Source organism: Tenebrio molitor, chromosome 3 (genome assembly GCF_963966145.1).
Source record: "Tenebrio molitor chromosome 3, icTenMoli1.1, whole genome shotgun sequence".
Classification (NCBI taxonomy): domain Eukaryota; kingdom Metazoa; phylum Arthropoda; class Insecta; order Coleoptera; family Tenebrionidae; genus Tenebrio; species Tenebrio molitor.
In genome coordinates, this window is record NC_091048.1 from 11,821,762 (window position 1) to 11,841,496 (window position 19,735).

Genomic DNA, 19,735 nt, shown 5'->3' on the forward strand with positions numbered 1-19,735 from the left:
CTGTTCGTTTCGTAGGGCGACCACTACCTTTTTTCCGATCAACCGATTCAGTTTCGCGAAAGATTTGAATACACTGCTTTAAATTATGATGAAAAGTATTGTAGGTTAACGCGGCATCGGGAAATTGTAGGCGAAATTCTTCGAAACAGGCTTCAATTGAATACTGCCACTCACCATCAATGAGATGCCCGTTACGAAAATATGATTCGACCATGAAAATTTTCTGTTCTTGCGAAAAAATAATTTAATTTGACACAAATTGAAAATTCCAATTGATTTCAAACAAACAAATTGACATTAGTGACAGTAGTAACATTACATTGTGGTGCATTCACAATCGACTCTTCAACGCCAACTTCGACGCCAAATTTAAAAAAAACATCCTTTATTTTCTGCAATAACCTTAAAGTACAAATTGTGGTGGGGACGCCGAGTCGCCGATCTACAGCTAATATACATACAGTGAGCGGCAAAAGTATGGAATAAATTCATTAAAAATTAAACAAAATTTTTTACAAAAAAATCTTTAGACAGGTCAATTTTCGTTTATAAAAGCTGTTGACAATAAGCAAGTTTATGAAGAAATTCCCCCTGTTTTAGTTTTATCTAGTTTTATCCCCGCATCCAATCAAAATTAAAATTTCTATAAGTTGTGTTTCTGTTAAATGAGTCATTTTCGAAAGTCAAGTTTTTTTACGTCGCTCATTCCGGAAGCGGAAAATTAAATTAGTAGAGTCTTGGTGGCAGCCACCACGGGGCGGCTAGAATAACACTTGTTAGCCCCGCAAATGTCAGGCTGAGGTGGCCTCACGCCTCTAGGTTGTCGAGCTGCAACCTATCTTTTTTGAACCCCACTTTCCCCTTCTCTTTTTCTTCACTTTCTCTTCTTCTTCTCAGCGATAGGTGACCGTGCGGCAATGTTGGTTCCCTTTTCACTGAATTAACGTGCACGACTTACCGACACTTTACCGCTTCAAAATCTAAAATTTCCCGGTCGGTGATATCCAATGTAAACAAACCGGCGCCATGATCGTCCATCTGTCATTTTAGAGCGCACGTGTAGTACCGCCGGAAATGGTCATCAAGATGCGCTGTTCGTGCAATTACCGGGACGCCTTATTACAGCGGAAAATAAGGTCCAGCTATTTCGTGTTGCGCTCCTAGATACGAGGGTAACGAAAAAAACCTATCGTGAGCGGAAATAGTGGTGGGCACATCGAAACAAAAACATCGATGTCTACCAACATCGATGTTTAAAAAATTTGGCATCGATGGTCGATATATTGTCAGAGAAACATCGATATTTCACAAACATCGATATTTTGGGTTATGGTACGGTACAAAAACTCGTTCAAGTTTAAATAAATGTGTTATATTCCCAAACGATAAAAAAAGTAACAAAAATAAAATGCGAAATTCTGTAAATAATTAAATATTACGAAACAATAAAAAAGTAACAAAAACAAATCAAAAAATTCTGTAAATATGTAGATAACAAAATTCATGTCAAAAAAATAAAGTATAAACAATTCTGGTAAGATAAGGCAAGTACCTAATTATTATCAATTGAACTCAAGAAAACTAATTTATTTAATCTCTGAGGTTTGAGGCGACTTCGTTTTGCAGTTACGATTTGCCCAGTCTTCGAAAACAGCCTCTCTGCAGGTACTGAAGTTGCACAAATCTGTAAAGTTAACGATTTTAGGTAAATTTGATAATAATAGATACATAAATAACTTAATACAAACCTGTAAATATTTGAGGGCAAGCTTATGTAAATGTGGGTATGTAATCTTCATGGCTTCCCATATCAGCAGGGGATCACTCTTCAAAGGGTACACTGGACTATTAATGTACTGTGACACTTCTGCATTGATGATATTTTTTATATCGTCTTCACTGGTTCCTTTATTTTGGTGTTCAGCGACCATGGTTTTGTGTAATTTCCACAAGTCCATTTCTTTTTCTATTTCTTCTTCTATTGGGCTGCTCTCCATTTGATTATCCACATTATCAACTGCAAATAGTTTTTCCAATTTTCGTTTAATAACAAGAATAGAATTTCCCACGGCGACATAATCTTTGAAGTGGAGCTTTTTAAACCGGGGATCCAGTAATGTTGATATTGCCAGGGTTTCAACATGTTCCATTTTTCCAAATCTTTTGTGAATTTCGGACGATAAGGATTGCTTTAAATTAATCACCTCTGGAGAGTCTGTTTGTTGATTATCGAGTTCTGATTTCAGACAGTGAACCATTGGAATGATTTTACTTATGGTAACGTATTTGTCTGCAGATACTTCCTTGGTGAGCACTTCTAACGGCTTTAACATATATTTTACATCCTTTAGTATATTTATTTCATATTCGCTGATCATATTTGGAGCACTTGGCTCATTAAGTAAAATATCGCTCACAACAGAGCGAAGACGTAAAAATCTTTCCAACATGTAAAACTTCGAATTCCAGCGTGTATCTACACACTGAATTAATTTCAAAGGTTCACTGGTACCGCTTTCAATTTGTTTAGCTCTTAGCGCCTCAGCGGCGATACAACTTTGTTTAAAATATGTGACAATTCGTTTCACTTTATCAATTACTTCTGAAATAGTGGTTTCACTTTTTATAGCATTTTCTGAAACCAAATTCAAGGTATGTGCAAAACAATGCACATGTACCTTCAATCCAAAGGTGTCACATGCCGCTTTTACCATATTTTGGCCATTGTCTGTTACAATGGCCAAAATCTTATTATTCTTAATATTCCAGTTCTCACATTCCATTTTTAAAATCTCAGAAATATTTTCTGCTGTGTGGCGTTTCTCAAGATGATGCACACACAGATTTACTGTTTTAATAGTACTTCCCTCAAGATAATGTAGTGTTATACCCAAAAAACTAATCGTCTGATGGGTTTCAGTCCATATATCAGCTGTCAGTGTATAATTGTCAATGTTTTGTAACCTATCTCGAAAAATTCTAGATATTGTTTCATATCTAGAATCAAGTAGCCTGGAAAAAGTTTTTCTACTAGGAAGTGTATATAGCGGAAGAACTCTTTGCAAAAAATTTTGAAATCCAGCATTTTCCACAAAGTACATAGGGAGATTGTCTGTAATTATCATTTTCAAAATTAAATTTTTGGTTTCAAAATCCCTTTTACCGCCTGGTTTGAATTGTGTTATTTCATTAAAAACTGTCGGAATAGTATTGGACTTTTTGATATGTGATGATGAACTCTCAAGGGTCACAGTACTAGCTAGGCTATTGGTACTTACATTAGACATATTATTATTTGTATCGGCACTTGTGGCGCCCTGGTTTGATTCTGGTTCAATTTCGTTGTTTGTACTTTTGTTTTGATTTACTTCTTCAGCCGTCTTTACGTCTTCAGCCACATGGTTTTTATGCATTCTCGAAACATGTCCTAAAAGATTTGTTGTATTGCCGGATGTCTTGAGTTTTTTTCCACACAAATTGCAATTGGCGAATCCATCTCTTCTTTTTGTGAAATACTTCCAGACGGAGCTTGTTTTCCCCATGACCCTTCCTGAACTCCTAAATTAACAAACAAAATAATGAATACATACCTACCTACAACAATCTTCTAATTAAATAAAGTCCAAAGAACTTCACTTACCCTGTTGTAACTTGTGACCAACTAATTTTAACTGGACCACTACCACTGCAACAATGCGATAACCAAAACCAAATTGTTCATATACTGTTGCGTTCACATGAAGTCACGAAATCACGTTAATCAGGGCCCAAATTACATTTCACATCACATCACAATGATTTTTTTGCTTTACTAGCACATTCCATAACCGGATCTATCTGCAAAATCCAACCACATCCAGATCAATCCAGACTTTCTCCCGCCAAAGAGCCGCCGTTTCAACCACAGACCTCTGCACAGACCACAGGTTTCAACTTTCAAATCTTTGTGATGGATTGTCTTTGTTCTTTGCACGTGCTTTGCGCTGCAAAAAAACCAATGGGGTTTGCGTTGGCCAAGGATTGACTCTGGGCGTGTGTAGAAGAGAAAACCGCTAACATCGAATAGCAAAACATCGATAGTCTTCGATATATCGCCCTCATGAAACATCGATATGTTTTCATCGATGTTGTCGAGAAAACCTCGATGTTCTAAAACATCGATATTTTTTGCCCACCACTAAGCGGAAATAAGAGGACTCGGTCGGCGACCGCCGAGCGGGCGGCTGTGCCGCAAGTCGCGGAAAACGAATTACGTGCGTGGCGTTCGGGATCCGCAATCACCCCCGAGAGCGGATTGCCGATCGCCATGGTGCTTATCGTCCGGCGCTGCCAGGCTTCGGAGCCGTCGAGGAGCCCGAAGAATTTACCGTTACCGTTACCGAATACCGTTTCACCGTTATCGAGAGACCCCTCGTCATCTAGAGAGATAGAGGGGTAGTTCGATCCAGTTACCGTACCGTACCGTGAGGGAGTACCGGAAAGTCCTCCTTCAAAATTTATCGTGGAGCACCCTCTTTCAGCGGAAAGGTAATTACCGAACAATTCGAAATTCGCAGAACTAACGTCAATTCGTTAGGGGTTGTTCGTGGAGTCCCGTATCGTCGTTCGTTACGGTTATCGTTCGCAAGGTCGACCATATCGTAGTTCGTCAGATCGAATATACCGTCTTTGCATCAGTACCGTCAGCATCATTTCGTTTCCGGCCCAGAATTTACGTAAAACCTTCAAGGTCACACCGTGACACCATCGCATCGGAGCCGTACCGTACCGCAAGTCAGAAAGGACGCTATTCGAGGAGACAACAGACTCGGCAATAAAGCTAAGTCGCCATTTCTTCATATCGGCATTGTGTAATTTAAGGAACGCCTCGAATTTCCCGCTTCTCAAGTTTATTATTTCTTGTACGTTCAAATTTATTGATACCTTGCTTTTAGTAAGATTTGTATAAACTTTTTTTCAAATTTCATATTTTCATTGTCATAAACATTCAGATATTTGTAGAAACCAACATTTTGGAACTTTACCGAATTTAACTTTTTTTACTAGAATTAATTCATTCATTTTCGTCAAGGTCATACCCTGACATCAACCTGGTACAGTAGAGTCGCGATAAGGTGAACTAATTCAGGCAGACCCTTTTCACCTTATCGAGTTTGTTCACCTAATCAAGGTCAAAAAAATAAGGCAAAATATGATCGTGTAACTCTTTATTTAACACTTTAGATTTATTGGCCTTCAAAGTAATGCGTTAATTTAGTTTTAGTTCGAGTAGACTGCAAATTTTTGCGACCATAGGTATAGACCAAATTTTTTTTGAAGTTGTGAAGCCATCCTTGGCTGTTATTAAAATTTCTGTTTTCCTTTAAAATACCATTGAAATATTTTGGCTTTTTTTATCATTGCACGGGAACTGGCAAATGCCTACGTCGCATTTTCAAAAACCATGCCTATAATGCTGCCTCCATTTTCGAAAGTTCTTTTTTTACTCGTTTTTCATTATTTATACCCGAGAATTAATTTTTGGGAGCCACAAACTGTAGAATTAGTAACACCTTAATAGCGAAAAAGTGCAGTCACGCTAGACCCTTTATCAAATTTTAAAAACACTACAAGACTACGTGTAATGCCACAAAAATTCGAATTGAAATGAACATATGCAGGCTTGCAGAAACGTAAAATCTAAGGAGGTGAGGCGCAGTAACTTAAAATTACAAAAAACGGTACAAGAAGCTTTTGGAAAATATAAAAATACAATTGCATTATGTGTAATAAAAAAGTGTTTGTTTTGTTCACCTTATCGAGGTTTCAGTTGTTCACCTTATAGAATTCTCTGTAGAAAATTTTGAGTGTTCACCTTACCGAGATGTTCACCTTATAGGGTGTTCACGTTATCGCGACTCTACTGTATATTATTTCATTTAATTTCATTCATTTATTCAAACATAATAGTTATTTTTTTATTAAGTGCGTGAAGGGAGTGTTTTTTGTGCATGAAAAGGTCTTTTACGCCGAGACGAAGGTCGAGGCAGTATAAGCCTTTGAATGCACAAAAACATCTTCACGCACGAAATATAAACAATATTTTTTCTACCGGGTATCAACCACCCAACCTGGCCATAGGCACATTACACATATTAAAATAATATATGAGTTGCTATGAAACATATTATTGTTTTGTCAAATTTGCCGAATAATTGAGCATAATACTGCTGTGATCGTTCTTCCCTTTTCCAAATTTCAAAAGTATTTCTACTTTTTACGTTACCTACATCAAAAGTTTCCTGATGGCATTGTTTGTACGGATGGTAATTATAGCTGTCAATATGACATTACACAATAATATATTTCATAGCAACTCATATATCATATATTTTCATATGTGTAATGTGCCTATGGCCAGGTTTGGTGGTTGATACCCGGTATAATTGATTCAAAAAATTGAAATTAAAAATTCAAATTTTTGAAGGAACTCTGAAGTTTCAATGCAGTGACCATGTTGCTAGGTAACTAACAAAAAACAGTGCGTGAAGTGAAAAACAGAAATAGTCGTGTGCGTGAAATCGTATTTCACACTGTTTTGTATGGTTTCTATGGTTTCGATCTTACTAACAATGCAAAAAAAAATACACGTAAAAAATGACCCATTTCATGCACGGATAACTATGCGTGAATTTAAATTTTTTGAATCAATTATAGAAAAAGGATTTTAAGTTCGGAAAGTTTTTTTTATTAAAGAACAAATACCATTTTATTTTGTCGGAGAACCAATTGTATTAATTTAAGTATTCGGTCCATTGTAAAGGAAAGCTTTTCTGGTTACGACCAAATTAAAATCTAAGGCCATATGAGCGTACTGGTTCCACACGTCCTTATTTTCAATTCAACAAGTTACAAACGAATCATTTTCGTAGTCGTGCGAACCAGTACCAGATCATCGATACCAGTTCGTATGTTAAAAGTTTTGAGTGACCGAAAAGAATTGAGCACTTGTCCCGGCAGCTGGACAAGACTACACCAGCTCCAAAAAGTTGCCTGGCGCCCATTTCAGGACCCACGCCCTTTGCCCCGAAAACCCCCTGAGAGCCCGGTGCTGTCCCTGGCCCAAATTGGGTCACAATGTTGCCACATTTAGTGTAACGAATAGGTCCATATCTTTTACAAAAAAGAAGATTGATTTCTTAAAACATTTTTACCTGATCTCTTAATGACTACTTAACAACGTACTACTAGGTTGTTCCGCGAATTTTGGGGCACCCAGTATGTGAAGGGTGTTTTTTTTTAAATTTGGCGTCGAAGTAGGCGTTGGAGAGTCGATTGAGATCACACCACTCATCGAAAAGCGTAAGATTTAAACAGCTGATCCGTGATCCGTAACGTGTATAATGCGTTCACAATCGACAGTTCAACGCCTACTTCGACGCTAAATTTAAAAAAAACACCCGTTACCATACAATGTATAGACCTATAACATCTTAGTATCAATTACATTTTTATTTAAGTACTTAAAATTAATTAACCCGCTGAAGCCTGCTCTAGTTTACTAAATAGTGGATTAAATATTTCCCAGAGATACTAGGACATGTTCTTGCAGTTGCTCTTCAATTTCTCTTTTAGCTCTTCCTCTTCTATGTCCAAGGGGACATTATAGATGACAGCTTTGGGCCACATCTTCTTAGGTTTGCGAGCCTCTAGTTTCGCTTCCTTGAGTTTTTCACCGTCCAGTAAAGTTTCGATTTCTTTAGAGGTCGATTCAATCATTATACCGTTGTCACGCAGCTTCACAATTCTGTCTGTCTTGATCTTACAATCCTTGGGATTTATTTGTTTCTTGATCAGATTTTACATATCTTCAGAAGTTTTGATTTGCTTGTTTTCATTAGATGGGTACACCAGCACTCTAAATTTATTCTGGGCCCTGGCTAGGGTGGTATGGGCGCTGATAGGTAGGGCTGGGGCTGCCGACGCGATTTGGACGTAGGAGGGGGAGGGACTACACGTGCTTGCCACCTCGGACACAGCCGTCTTGACTTGGTCGATCATCTCTTCTGTGTTACGGTTTGTACAGACGTTCTTGGTGTAGAGTTTGCAAAGGTCGTTCAGATGTCCATGTAGGGCGATAACTGCAGTGACGGCCTGGGATCTTTTTGTGTACGGTTCCTTCGTTGAGATAACAAAGTCTGCCATTACGTCCACACATTTGTTAACACTTTCTAGGATAGCTTTTAATGCCTTGTCTTCAGGGATGGTAGGATTTCCGGGTAGACCCTTTATTGCAATGGTACTGAGGCTTTTCAAATTTGCCTCATTCGTCTCGGTTCTTGTCATGTTGATTTGGAGCTAGTCACAGAGTGGCAGGCCAGTCCCCGAGTGGGGCGACAGAGGGCCCTGTGCCCTCTACCTTACCTAGGCGATCGGAAGAGAGACTCGCCGTGGAAAGCGCTGCGACCCACACGGCAACAGCTGTTTTGTTGGTTGCCTATCTACTTTTTTGTTTTGCTCCAATTTTGCCAGATTTTTCACTTACGTCGATATTAATCGTCTTGAGAGTAAAATATGTAGGCAGAAGCCCTTTATGACTTTGTATGTAGCGATGACGTCTGGTGGCAGAGATTTTCGCCGATAATCTTCCTTTCCACGTTCGACTCGGACACGTTTTCGCCACAATTGACTATAAGTTACTACACAATTATGATTCCACTCACTTGCTGCCTCACTGCACTACATTCCAAGGTTTTGTCTACAACAATTTCGACGTGGTTGTTTGGGAAACAAGAACACCAGGCACGTGGTTCCACGTGCTCAACGTTCAATTTAGCGTTAAAACTCGATGGAGTCGTAGTCCAGTCAATAGAGACATAAAAATGGCTCCACCTTGCAAAAGGTACAGAAAAGTTTATACTTAGCAGGTATTTTCTATTAGGCATATTATTAATATTTCCGAGTTTGCGACCTTGGGGGGTGGCCGCTCGCCCCGCCATACTGGAGAATAGGGGTGGAAAATCACATTTCTGCGAGTATTTCATTATCCGTGCGAGATATGTCTATCTAAGTTAGTATAGAAAATGTAGAGCATGCAATTCTCTAAATTTTTTGTTCTCTTTGTTTTTTTGTCAGATCAATAGTTTCGTAGTTACAGCGTGTAGAAATCGAGAATTTCTTTTATTTTTGTACTTTTTATTCTTTTCCACACCACCACAGAGGTAGAGCAATAGGGTGCGGTTTTTTTACGTAGTGTCCCCGGTGGGCATGGTCCACGATGCAGTAGAAGTTTACTGTTTTACTCTTTTTAATCTCTTTGTAACGTAGACGGATCAAAATGATTTGGATCGATCGATATAGATAAGCTGAATTCATCAGAGTTTATGAATTCGGGAATTCCTGTTGAGAATTTTCCTCTTGTTCCTCGGGGTCATCATCATCATCATCAGGATCATTTGGCATTTACCTGTTTCATTAGTATACACTTTGGAGTCCGATATGCCCGTAGACGGACAAACAATAAATGCTCGATTTCTACAGGCTGTATCTACGAAACTATTGATCTGACAAAAAAACGTAACATACAAAAATTGTAGAGAATTGTATGTTCTACATTTTTTGTAAGTAGTTAGATATACGTATCTCGCACGGATAATGAAATAATCACAGACGTTCCAGAATCTGAAGATTAAGACGAACAAATACCTGAAATCAATGAATTTCTATTTTGGCAAACGCCAGATGATCTTGATGATGATGATGATGACCCTGAGGAACAAGAGGAAACTTCTCAAGAGGAATTCCCGAATTCATAAACTCTGATGAATTCAGCTCACCTATACCGTTCGATCCAGATCATTTGGATCCGTCTACCTTACAAAGAGATCAAAAAGAGTAAAACAGTAAACTTCTACTGCATCGTGGACTATGCCCACTGGGGACACCACGTCAAAAAAAAACGCACCCTATTGCTCTACCTCTGTGGTGGTGTGGAAAAGAATAAAAAGTACAAAAATAAAAGAAATTCTCGATTTCTACACGCTGTAAATACAAAATTATTGATCTGACAAAAAAACATAAAGAACAAAAAATGTAGAGAATTGCATGCTTTACATTTTCTATAATAACTTAGATAGACATATCTCGCACGGATAATGAAATAATCGCAGAAATGTGATTTTCCACCCCTATTCTCCAGTATGGCGGGGCGAGCGGCAACCCCCCCAAGGTCGCAAACGCAACAATATTAATAATATGCCTGACAGAAGATACCTGCCAAGTATAAACTTTTCTGTACCTTTTGCAAGGTAGAACTCCCTATTGATTGGACTATCGCACAAAGACGGCACAAAACTTCACAAATTTGTAAGCAAAGGTGGCGGAATGTTGTCAACGGCGGCAGCGGAAAATGGCAGCTACGAGAACACCGCAAGAGGTGATCGTCGCGGTAACCGAACGCAGCGGAGGCGAAGATGCGCGGGTCGCACCGGAGTGGGAGGAGAGGAAAATTCCAGCGACACTGCGTACTTGAGGGCGACGAACATTAGCTGTTTTTCTTGGCTGAACTGAATTACTAATTTACACTGTTAACGTGTTTTGTTAATAAACAGTTCAAACAAATCAAAAATTTGATGCGGAGCTCTCAGGCACGACCGACCACTTCGTGGAACCACACGGTGTAAACTTGAGGACAGCCAAGTTATTAGACCTGATTGAATAATACGTTTGATGGCGTAATGTGCTGCACGAGCATCTGTAGCATCCGGAGAACTTCCTTGCCATCGTACACCGCTGAACATCCATTCTATAGCATCAGAACTAAAGCTTCGAGTTAAAAACAAAATAGAAACCACTTTCTTCTAATAAATGTTTTATAGGTACACTGAGCAGTACTTTTGGCAGTAAAAATCAATGCTTCGTGTTTTTTTTTTGTCAAACCCTTCATTTTATTTTGTTTAGAAAGCTTTTGAAGTGTGTTAATATAACTGAGTAATGTTTCAGCTAACCATGTCAATCTTTCATCATTGATGTTCACGTACGCGACTGATATTGGTTCTTGTTTTCGAAAATAGTGTGTTTTGTCACTAATATCGTGAATTTTAAAGTCACTAACATCGTGAATTTTGAAGAAGGTGTATATAAATTCCATCAACTTAATTCTTGGTCGACTTTCCAAGAAATCAGGTATAAGTATAAGATACTTTTCCAAGTAACTCAATGCTGTTGTAACTTGTGGCGAAAATATTTTAACTGCTCGTCTTACATTCATCTTTTTACAGGCTTGACAATAATTGTTCTTTGTAAATCGTATAATTTTTTTAAATACTTATTTTGACGATATAATTCCATCTTGAACATGCATATTGTGTCAAAACTTAGAAAAAGTGGAATTTCAGATTTAACTGGGGGTGGAATTCGCAACGTCAAGGTGTTCCCGGCCAAATGTTTAAAAAGAGCTACATTCGATCTATGATTATCTGTTACAATTCGTATAACGATAAAGCCACAGCTACCTATGTAATGTTTGAAGGACGGTTAAAGTTAAAAGTAAAAAATTTGAAGCAGATATTGCTTTTGAAAGAAATAAGCCACTGGGATAGTGAATTTTGTGGAGAGCAGAGAAGTTGGTTAGCCAATACCGGTTTTTGACCAATCGGTTTTGAAAAGTCTACAGTCTGTAAACCATAAAATGTGTTTTCGGTTCTACTGTAGTACATTTTTGACTTAATGGCCATATCATCAATAATTAAACTCGAAATACGTTCTATAGGATGTAACGAGTTTGCTTCAGCTTCTAATCTAGTTCGTATTAGATCAGTTATTTCTTGTTCAGTTGCAAGATGACACTGAAGAGTTCTTCGGCTGGGTAACTTTAATAGTCCTAAGTTATTGCAATAATTATATCTTTTGGGAGAAGATATGCGCCATGAAACACAAGCTCTTACTGTGATTTCTGACCATTTAGGTTTTTGCTTGTTGTAATTATTAATTTAATATAATGGCTTTCACTTTGTTTTTCTTAGTAACGTCGTTGTCGATAAATAGTCAATTTTGACCTAAATTGTAAATCATTTTCCAATAGTAGAGAAAATATAATGTTGTCACCCACTAAAGCCGAATCGAACCGAACCGAATCGATCCGAAAATACTAGACCGAACCGAATCGAATCCCTATGTGCTTGTTCGTACCTTCGTGCATGTGAATCGAGTTGTGAAGTTTTTATTTTAATGATGGCCTTGTTTTAACTCATTTAAAAAATGTCGACCTCTACAGACGATGTTAGGATCGTAGCGGCTTTATTAGCCGATGAAGATGAATTAAAAAAAAAGAAAATAAAATTTTGGTTACACCACCACCAGTATTATAAAGTTCTTCATACTTTTTAACTTCGAAAATTAACTTTTCTTCATCCATAATGAACAGAAAATTTACTTTATTGAGCAAAAATGGTAGACACGTGAAATGCACGTTTTGTCTTGTTTATGAAAGTTTCCGAAAGACCGAAAGCCTACAAAAGTTGACGAAATAATAAATTCGTTTCCGAATTATTCAGCTGGGTTGCTCAAGCAAGCGATCCAGTCGAATAAATATAGTTCGATCCGGTTCGGTTCGGTTCGATTCGAATAAATGTGCGGACTGTGATTTAAAAACATGTAATTTGTTTGTTCCGAATTTTTGCGGTTCGATTCGGTTCGCCTCGGTTCGGTTTGATTCAGCTCAGTGGGTGACAAGCCTAAGGCTAAGGCTAAGGCTTGTCACTCACTAAAGCCGAATCGAACCGAAAATACTAGACCGAACCGAATCGAATCCCTATGTGCTCACTTGTTCATACTTTCGTGCAGGTGAATCGAGTTGTGAAGGTTTAATTTTAATGATAGCCTTGTTTTAACTCATTTAAACAATGTCGACCTCTACAGACGATGTTAAGATCGTAGCTGCTTTATTAGTTGTTTCACTCGCGTTTTAAACTGGCCCACTCATGCCAAAAAAAAGCCCAATTTACACCCGAACAAGTGAATACAACGGTTTTTTGTTCGACGAGCTCCAAATCGCTTAAAATCTTTAAAATTAGCTTGACGTTTCGTTTTGAGAGGTTGTGACCTGTATCAAAGTCCGTTCATACAGGATAAAATTTTCAAATTCTGACAGTGTAACAAAAAAAAAACATCCAAGGAAAATTTTACAAAAATTCGTAACCAAGTGACCAGCGCAAGCGGGCGACTTGAATGTCTGATCGTTTTGTAGTAAGTATCGTGCCTTCAAAAATAATTATATTTAGAGTAGGCGTTGACTACGTTTTAATTCTGTTAACACTGTAGATAAATTCGTAGGCAACCAATTATTCTCCGGAGTTACACAGGTTGCATAGTAAGTTTTGTCCCAATTTCATATTAAAATTTTGACATTTGACATTCGTTCTCTTTCCCGTTTTCAAATTGAGTTGTGTTTGTGATTTTATTCGTTTTATTCCTCGTCTTGCGTACAAAAAATCAGTTCTTGTCAGAACTAAAACGAAATCTGCGTCAGTGTTTTACTGTTTTTCGACATTTTTGTGAACAATGGCTTTCACTGAACAACATAAAGTCTTCATGGTAATTTGATGGTAATATCTTACTTTCGAAATGGTATGAAAATCGATGGAGTTTGGCAGTATTCCCTTGCGTTATGTATGGAAGAGTTTGTTGAAGAATTTCCAGACATTGCAGAGGAATATACGCAGTTTCGACAAACATTAAACATTTTATTAAAGAATTTTCAAGAAAATGGAACTCCATAAGTGATTGAAGAGGCGAGACAAGCAATGGGAGAAGCCCCAGGCACTTCAATTGAGCATTTATCACAACAACTTGGTGTGTCTATTGGTACCTGTCATTCAATTGTGAAAAAAGATCTTCACCTATTTCCCTACCGTCTCACATCTGTTCAAGAATTACATCCAGTTGATCTCCCCCAAAGATTAGAATATTATCAATGGTTTCTGAATACTTTAGATGTTCACCTTGATAAAACCTTTTACACTGATGAAGCCTAAGTGGATATGTCAACTCTCAAAATACAAGAATGTGGAGTTCAGAAAATCCACATTTTTTCATTGAAACACCCCAGTACCCCCAGAAAGTAGGCGTTTGGGCTGCTATTAGCCAACACAGAATTATTGGTCCAATCTTTCTTGAAGGTAACAATTGTAATAATGTTTTAGTAATTAAATAATAATCAATGTTTTTTAGGAAATATCAATGCTCCATTTTTATAACAACGGAATTATAAGCCGTAATACACCAAACAACTGGCCCCCTAGATCATGTGATTTCTTCTTGTGGCCACACATCAAAAATTCAATTTACACAACACCCATAAATGGTTTGGCAGAACTACGAAATAGGATAACACAGAAAATTAATGAAATTAATAATAATCCTATTGTTTTAGAAAATATAACTAATGCAATTAGATGAAGGACTAGGTTGTGTTTACAAGAACAGGGTGCACATTTTCAACACTTTAAATTATGTATAAAATTGTTATCTCCTGTTGTGTGAGGTTATGTGCAATACTTAATTTACAATTCTTATTAGTGTTCACAGCAATGTTAATGTTATGTTTTCTTTTATGGTTTAAAGAAATAAATGAATTGATACGACTAAACTATTTGTCACTTTGCTTAAAGGGGCTGTGAGGTCGTTGGGACACTTTTTATGAAAAAATTCTACGAAAAATGTCCATTCATGCGGTATATTCTTTTTTTTTTTGCTCCCAAATAAGCTGAGATATGAGCGTTTGAAGCCATCGCGGCGCCAGACTATGACGTCATAAGTGCCTACTCGGCCACCCGCACAAACATGCTGCTATGGAGTTTCTTGCAGTTCTACACAAAATTATCGCAAAAATGCCACGGTGTTGTGTATTTGGTTGTGATAACAATGAAAAATCAACGAATATTCATTTTTTTTTCATTTCCTAATAAAAATAAAAGTCCGAAAATATATAGGCAGTGGTTAAATAAAGTTAAAAGGTCGAAATTTACTCCGTCCAAACATAGTCGAGTTTGTTCTTCTCATTTTAAAGAAAGTGATTATGAATACAGTGCTCTATTGAAAAAACAATTATTATCTACTCACGGAAAGACTAAGTTATTTCTTAAAAAAGATGCCATCCCAACATTACGATTACCTGGTAATAATGAAAATGAATCAAACAGACATTCTCTTTACCAAGAAAAAAAGAGCAGAAAGGAAATTGTAAACAATGCCATTGCCTCCACAAGTCAGCAACAGGTATATTCTTTTCATATTTTCTTACGTCTTCATTATAAATGTATCGTTCGTTATTTAGACTATTTTCGAAGAAATCGGAATTCACAATAGTACATTAGATTTGGAGGAAAACATAACAGATGTGGAGACAGGAATTGGTTTGCAGTGCGAGTTAGGCCAAGAAGTATTACGAAATATTAGTCATTTTATAAAAGATGAAGAGCTGGATATGAGCGATGAAGAAAAGTTTGATTGTGAGTTTGAGGCGCTTAGTGACGATGAATTAGATTCAGATTCCAGTGCAAATTCTGAAAAACCACCCTCTAATTGTGAAACTGGAAGTACAAACAATAATAATACTATTTATTTAGTTCCTTTTAATCAACTTGCAAAATTATTCGATTTGTTGCGATGTTTTGACTGCGGAAGTACTTTCAAATTACAAAAGACTTGTTCCAGGGGGTCTATGTTGCTAGCCACTTTCTTATGTCAAAATAACCATTCTCTCACCTGGAAATCACAGTCCACGGAAAATTATTATTCCAGTGGAAATGTACAACTGTCTGCTGCAATGTATCTATGTGGCCTAAATTTTAGCAAATTTGAAACTTTATGCAAAACAGCTGGTATTCAGCTGTTCTCAAATCATACATATTATCGAATTATAAAAAACCTTGCCATTCCCTGCATAAAGCATACCTGGAACGTTCAAAGAAATGCACTGTTGGCAAATATAAAATCTAGTAACACTTGCGCTGTAGCTGGTGATGGTCAATTCGATTCTCCTGGTTTTTCCGCTAAATATGTAACATACTCACTAATGGATTTAGAGACCGACAAAATTTTAGATTTCATAGTTTTGCAAAGAGGACAGGTGGATGGAGAATTGGAAAAGCAAGCATGTGACCGACTATTATCAAAATTTGAGGCAAAAGGGGTAAAATTTAAGCTTTTTCTTTCGGATAGACATATCGGCATTAGGTGTATGATGAAACAAAAATATTCACATATCGAACACCAATTTGATGTATGGCATCTTGCAAAGAGTTTAGTAAAAAGACTTAAAAGTGTAGACAAAAAAGCACCCTTGTTGGGGGCGTGGAGATCCAGTATTGTCAACCATTTGTGGTGGTCTGCTGCAACTTGCAACGGAGATGCGGAAGTATTGTTAGAAAAATTTAAATCTGTGTTGAATCACATATCAAATGTTCATTCGTGGGAAGGGAATAAACATTTTCAAAAGTGTGACCATCCCCCTATCTCGGACAGCGAAAGCAGGGAAAAAATGTGGATATCTCCGGGATCTGCTGATTACAGATACCTAAAGGATGTTATAGAGGATAAAAGATGGTTGAAGGATTTGACCCATATCAATAAATACTGTCACACTGGCCTCCTAGAATGTTACCATAATGTACGGTTAAAATACTTACCAAAAAGAAGTCATTTCAGTTATGATGGAATGGTGGCTCGCGGAATACTTGCTGTATTAGATCATAATGCTAATGTAAAGAGATTAAAAATAAAAGAAAAACTGCGGTGGTCTAAAGCACAGAAGAAATGGATTTACAAAAAACTTCCTGCAGCCAAATCCAACGAGTGGCGCCAAAATTTACTTACAGAAATTCGCAGCTTCGTAAAACACAAAGATGTTTCATTTTCTACTGATAACGAAGATGAGTACTATGCGGAAGTTCCTGCAAATATTGCTCCAACTGAGCGTCCTGCTATGAGTGAAGCTCGACAGAAACATTTTTCACGATTCAATGTATAATTGAATAACTTTTAATAAAAATAATACATTTATTTTATTTGTTTCAACCATGAACAGTTTGTTCACAATTTATTGTGAATTTTTACATTTTTGTTTCGAGTTTACAATAAAACATGAAACATTGTAAATCTTTTTTTATTTTATCATCAATATCTGAACACTCTAACACACGAAATAACACAGATTTATTCGAAAAGGGGCGACAAGGCTCTCCAAGTTCCAAAATCTCTTAAAAATAGTTTGACGTTTGTTTTGACAAGTATTTTAAAATTGCCAAAGACCGTTTACAAAGACAAAATTTTACAATTGGTGACAGCTGAGAATAAGAACATTAATTTGACGTTGTAAATTAGTACCTAAAAAGATTATTTTTAAAATTCAATCAAAATAATCAGGATCTTCGCCTTCTGCAGATTGAAATCCAACATAGGAATCATCCTCTTCACCATACTCTTCCCTGATTTTGGCAATAACACAGGCTGGTATAACTTTTCTCTTCTTTTTTCCCAAGGGGACCCAGGCATTTACCCAGTATACAAACTGTTTGTATGCGATGTGTCGCCATAATCTATTGCTTATTTTCTTCAAAGCCTCCCTTCTAGCAGCGTTATCTGCATGAAGCATCATTTGATAACGTGCTGCTTGCAGGGTATCTTTAGTTAAAATAACACTTTGAAAAGACTCATGGTGTGTAATGCAGGTTAAGCCACCTTTTAAATTCCTAACATTTTCTGATTCTGTGCAACGGTATGATTCATGTTCAGTTGTCATTTGTGGACAATGCCCACAGGCACACCAATCGGTATTTCCGATTCTAGTGTCGGGAATTGTGCTGGTATCTTCTACGTTTTCGGCTAAATGTCTCCCATATTCAATTTTCTTTCGGATAGACATATCGGCATTACGTGTATGATGAAACAAAAATATTCACATATCGAACACCAATTTGATGTATGGCATCTTGCAAAGAGTTTAGTAAAAAGACTTAAAAGTGTAGACGCACGTATGACGTAATAGCACACTCGGAAATCGACACTGCATCGAGCTCACAGCTCCTTTAAGGTGGGTATTTTCAGACTGTCTGTTTAGTTCCATGTTCAGTTTCAGTTTTCATTCAATATAAATACTGAAACAGAATGGAGAATATGAACTAACCGTGTAACATCCCATTTACTTGTTCCCTTTATGTTAACAGTTACTTGACTTTGGTGCTTTTGAAATTTTGCGATCTTATTCGACTTTCCATTCGAATTTGGGGTATTTTTCTGCTGAAGATTAACTAAAATTTGCAGCAATGCCTCACAAAGATTTCGAAAGCTAAAACATCATCTTCCGTATATTGGCGAAAAGCCATTAGTTAGCAAATAATTTGTGATTGGAATAATGTTTGGATTATTTATTAATGTGAATTTCAATAATCTGAGATGAATGCACTACAAAAATTTAAAATATTTTCTAACTTAATTTTATTTCGTTAAATGTCAGACCAGACGATTCTTGTGTCATTTTCTACGCTGTAAAAATGTTGCAAACAATTGAACTTCCATAGGTTGCTCTAAATATAAATTTATTTGAAGGCACGTTATGAATTTTATTAGCAAAGGTTTTTAAAAAGCGGTTGTGGAAAAAATAGGGTTTGTATTTCGCGCGCAAGATGGTTGTTTTGTTGGCGCATTTGAATGAGTTTTAAGTCTCGACCTGACTGAATTTTTATTTTCTTAGATGAGACGTGGCTTTACCTAAATGGCAGTCCTGTAAAAATGTGGGTTCACTCAACCGAGTTAAGGAGACAATCAGCTAAAGTTCAGATAGTTTTTTAGATGGGTGTAGCCTCCTTTTGGACACCAATATAAATGACAGAGACTACCATAAAACCATGTCTGGTGACCTTTTCTTTAACTGAGTGAAAGACCAACTCTTGCCAACCTTAAATCAACTACCCAGAAAGTGTGGGTAATGCACCCCATCATTGTGTGTGAAGCGAGAAATCACCTACTAGTAGTAGTAATAAACAATTTCTACAATCCAGGCTCCGCAAGAAAAATGTTTTGGTTGATGACAAAACCATAAAAAAAGTGTAAATGGTTACAGTCTGTTGCGGCTTCCATCCTACCACTGTCAATATAATCCTATAGGGTTAATGTAAAACCTATTACAATAAACATATTAAGACATTCTTTGGTAAAGATCGAACATCCGTTTTATGGACCACAGCTTTGAACAACTGTGACAGGGGTGTGTGGAGTAATGCAATAAAACACTGTGAAGCACTGATTAGTAAAGATTGGACAAAATTAATGGGACATTTTTCAATTGATCTGATTTTTCGAATGAAGATGATTCACTGTCAGATGTACAAGAACCTGATACTTCACCTTCACATATTGATGATAACGCTACAGAAATCATCACGATATTGATCAATGTTCATAGTGATGAGACTGATGAGGTTGATGCTAGAACTGGTGACACTACAACATAAAACAAATCCAGTCATTTAGGTCATTATATGAGTATATATCAGACTATTGCATTGTCAATATATTTGTCAGTGTCAATTGATTAATTGACAAGGCATCAAATTGACAATAAATGCCACAGTTAACAGAAATCCAAAAACAAGTGATTACACAACGCTTCGCAAATGGTATTAGTGTACTATCGGTTAGCAAAATAAACTGGTACATTATGTTACTGTAGACACTTCCAAACTGAATGCGTTTGAAT

The 19,735-nt window shown here is 37.0% G+C and overlaps 1 long non-coding RNA gene across 3 annotated transcripts; it reads right to left on the bottom strand.

The window, feature by feature from the left end:
* Window positions 1-1,356: 1,356 nt before the first annotated feature.
* On the bottom strand, window positions 1,357-4,173 carry LOC138126245 (uncharacterized). 3 transcript variants are annotated; one of them, XR_011157714.1, is made up of 5 exons: window positions 3,910-3,924; window positions 3,641-3,837; window positions 3,279-3,558; window positions 1,749-3,112; window positions 1,357-1,684 (listed from the first exon to the last, which is right to left on the bottom strand). It is a non-coding gene; the product is annotated as an uncharacterized lncRNA (long non-coding RNA). The 3 variants fall into 3 exon arrangements; XR_011157712.1 differs by having other exon boundaries at window positions 3,641-4,173; XR_011157715.1 differs by having other exon boundaries at window positions 1,749-2,324; window positions 3,641-4,154.
* Window positions 4,174-19,735: the final 15,562 nt, after the last annotated feature.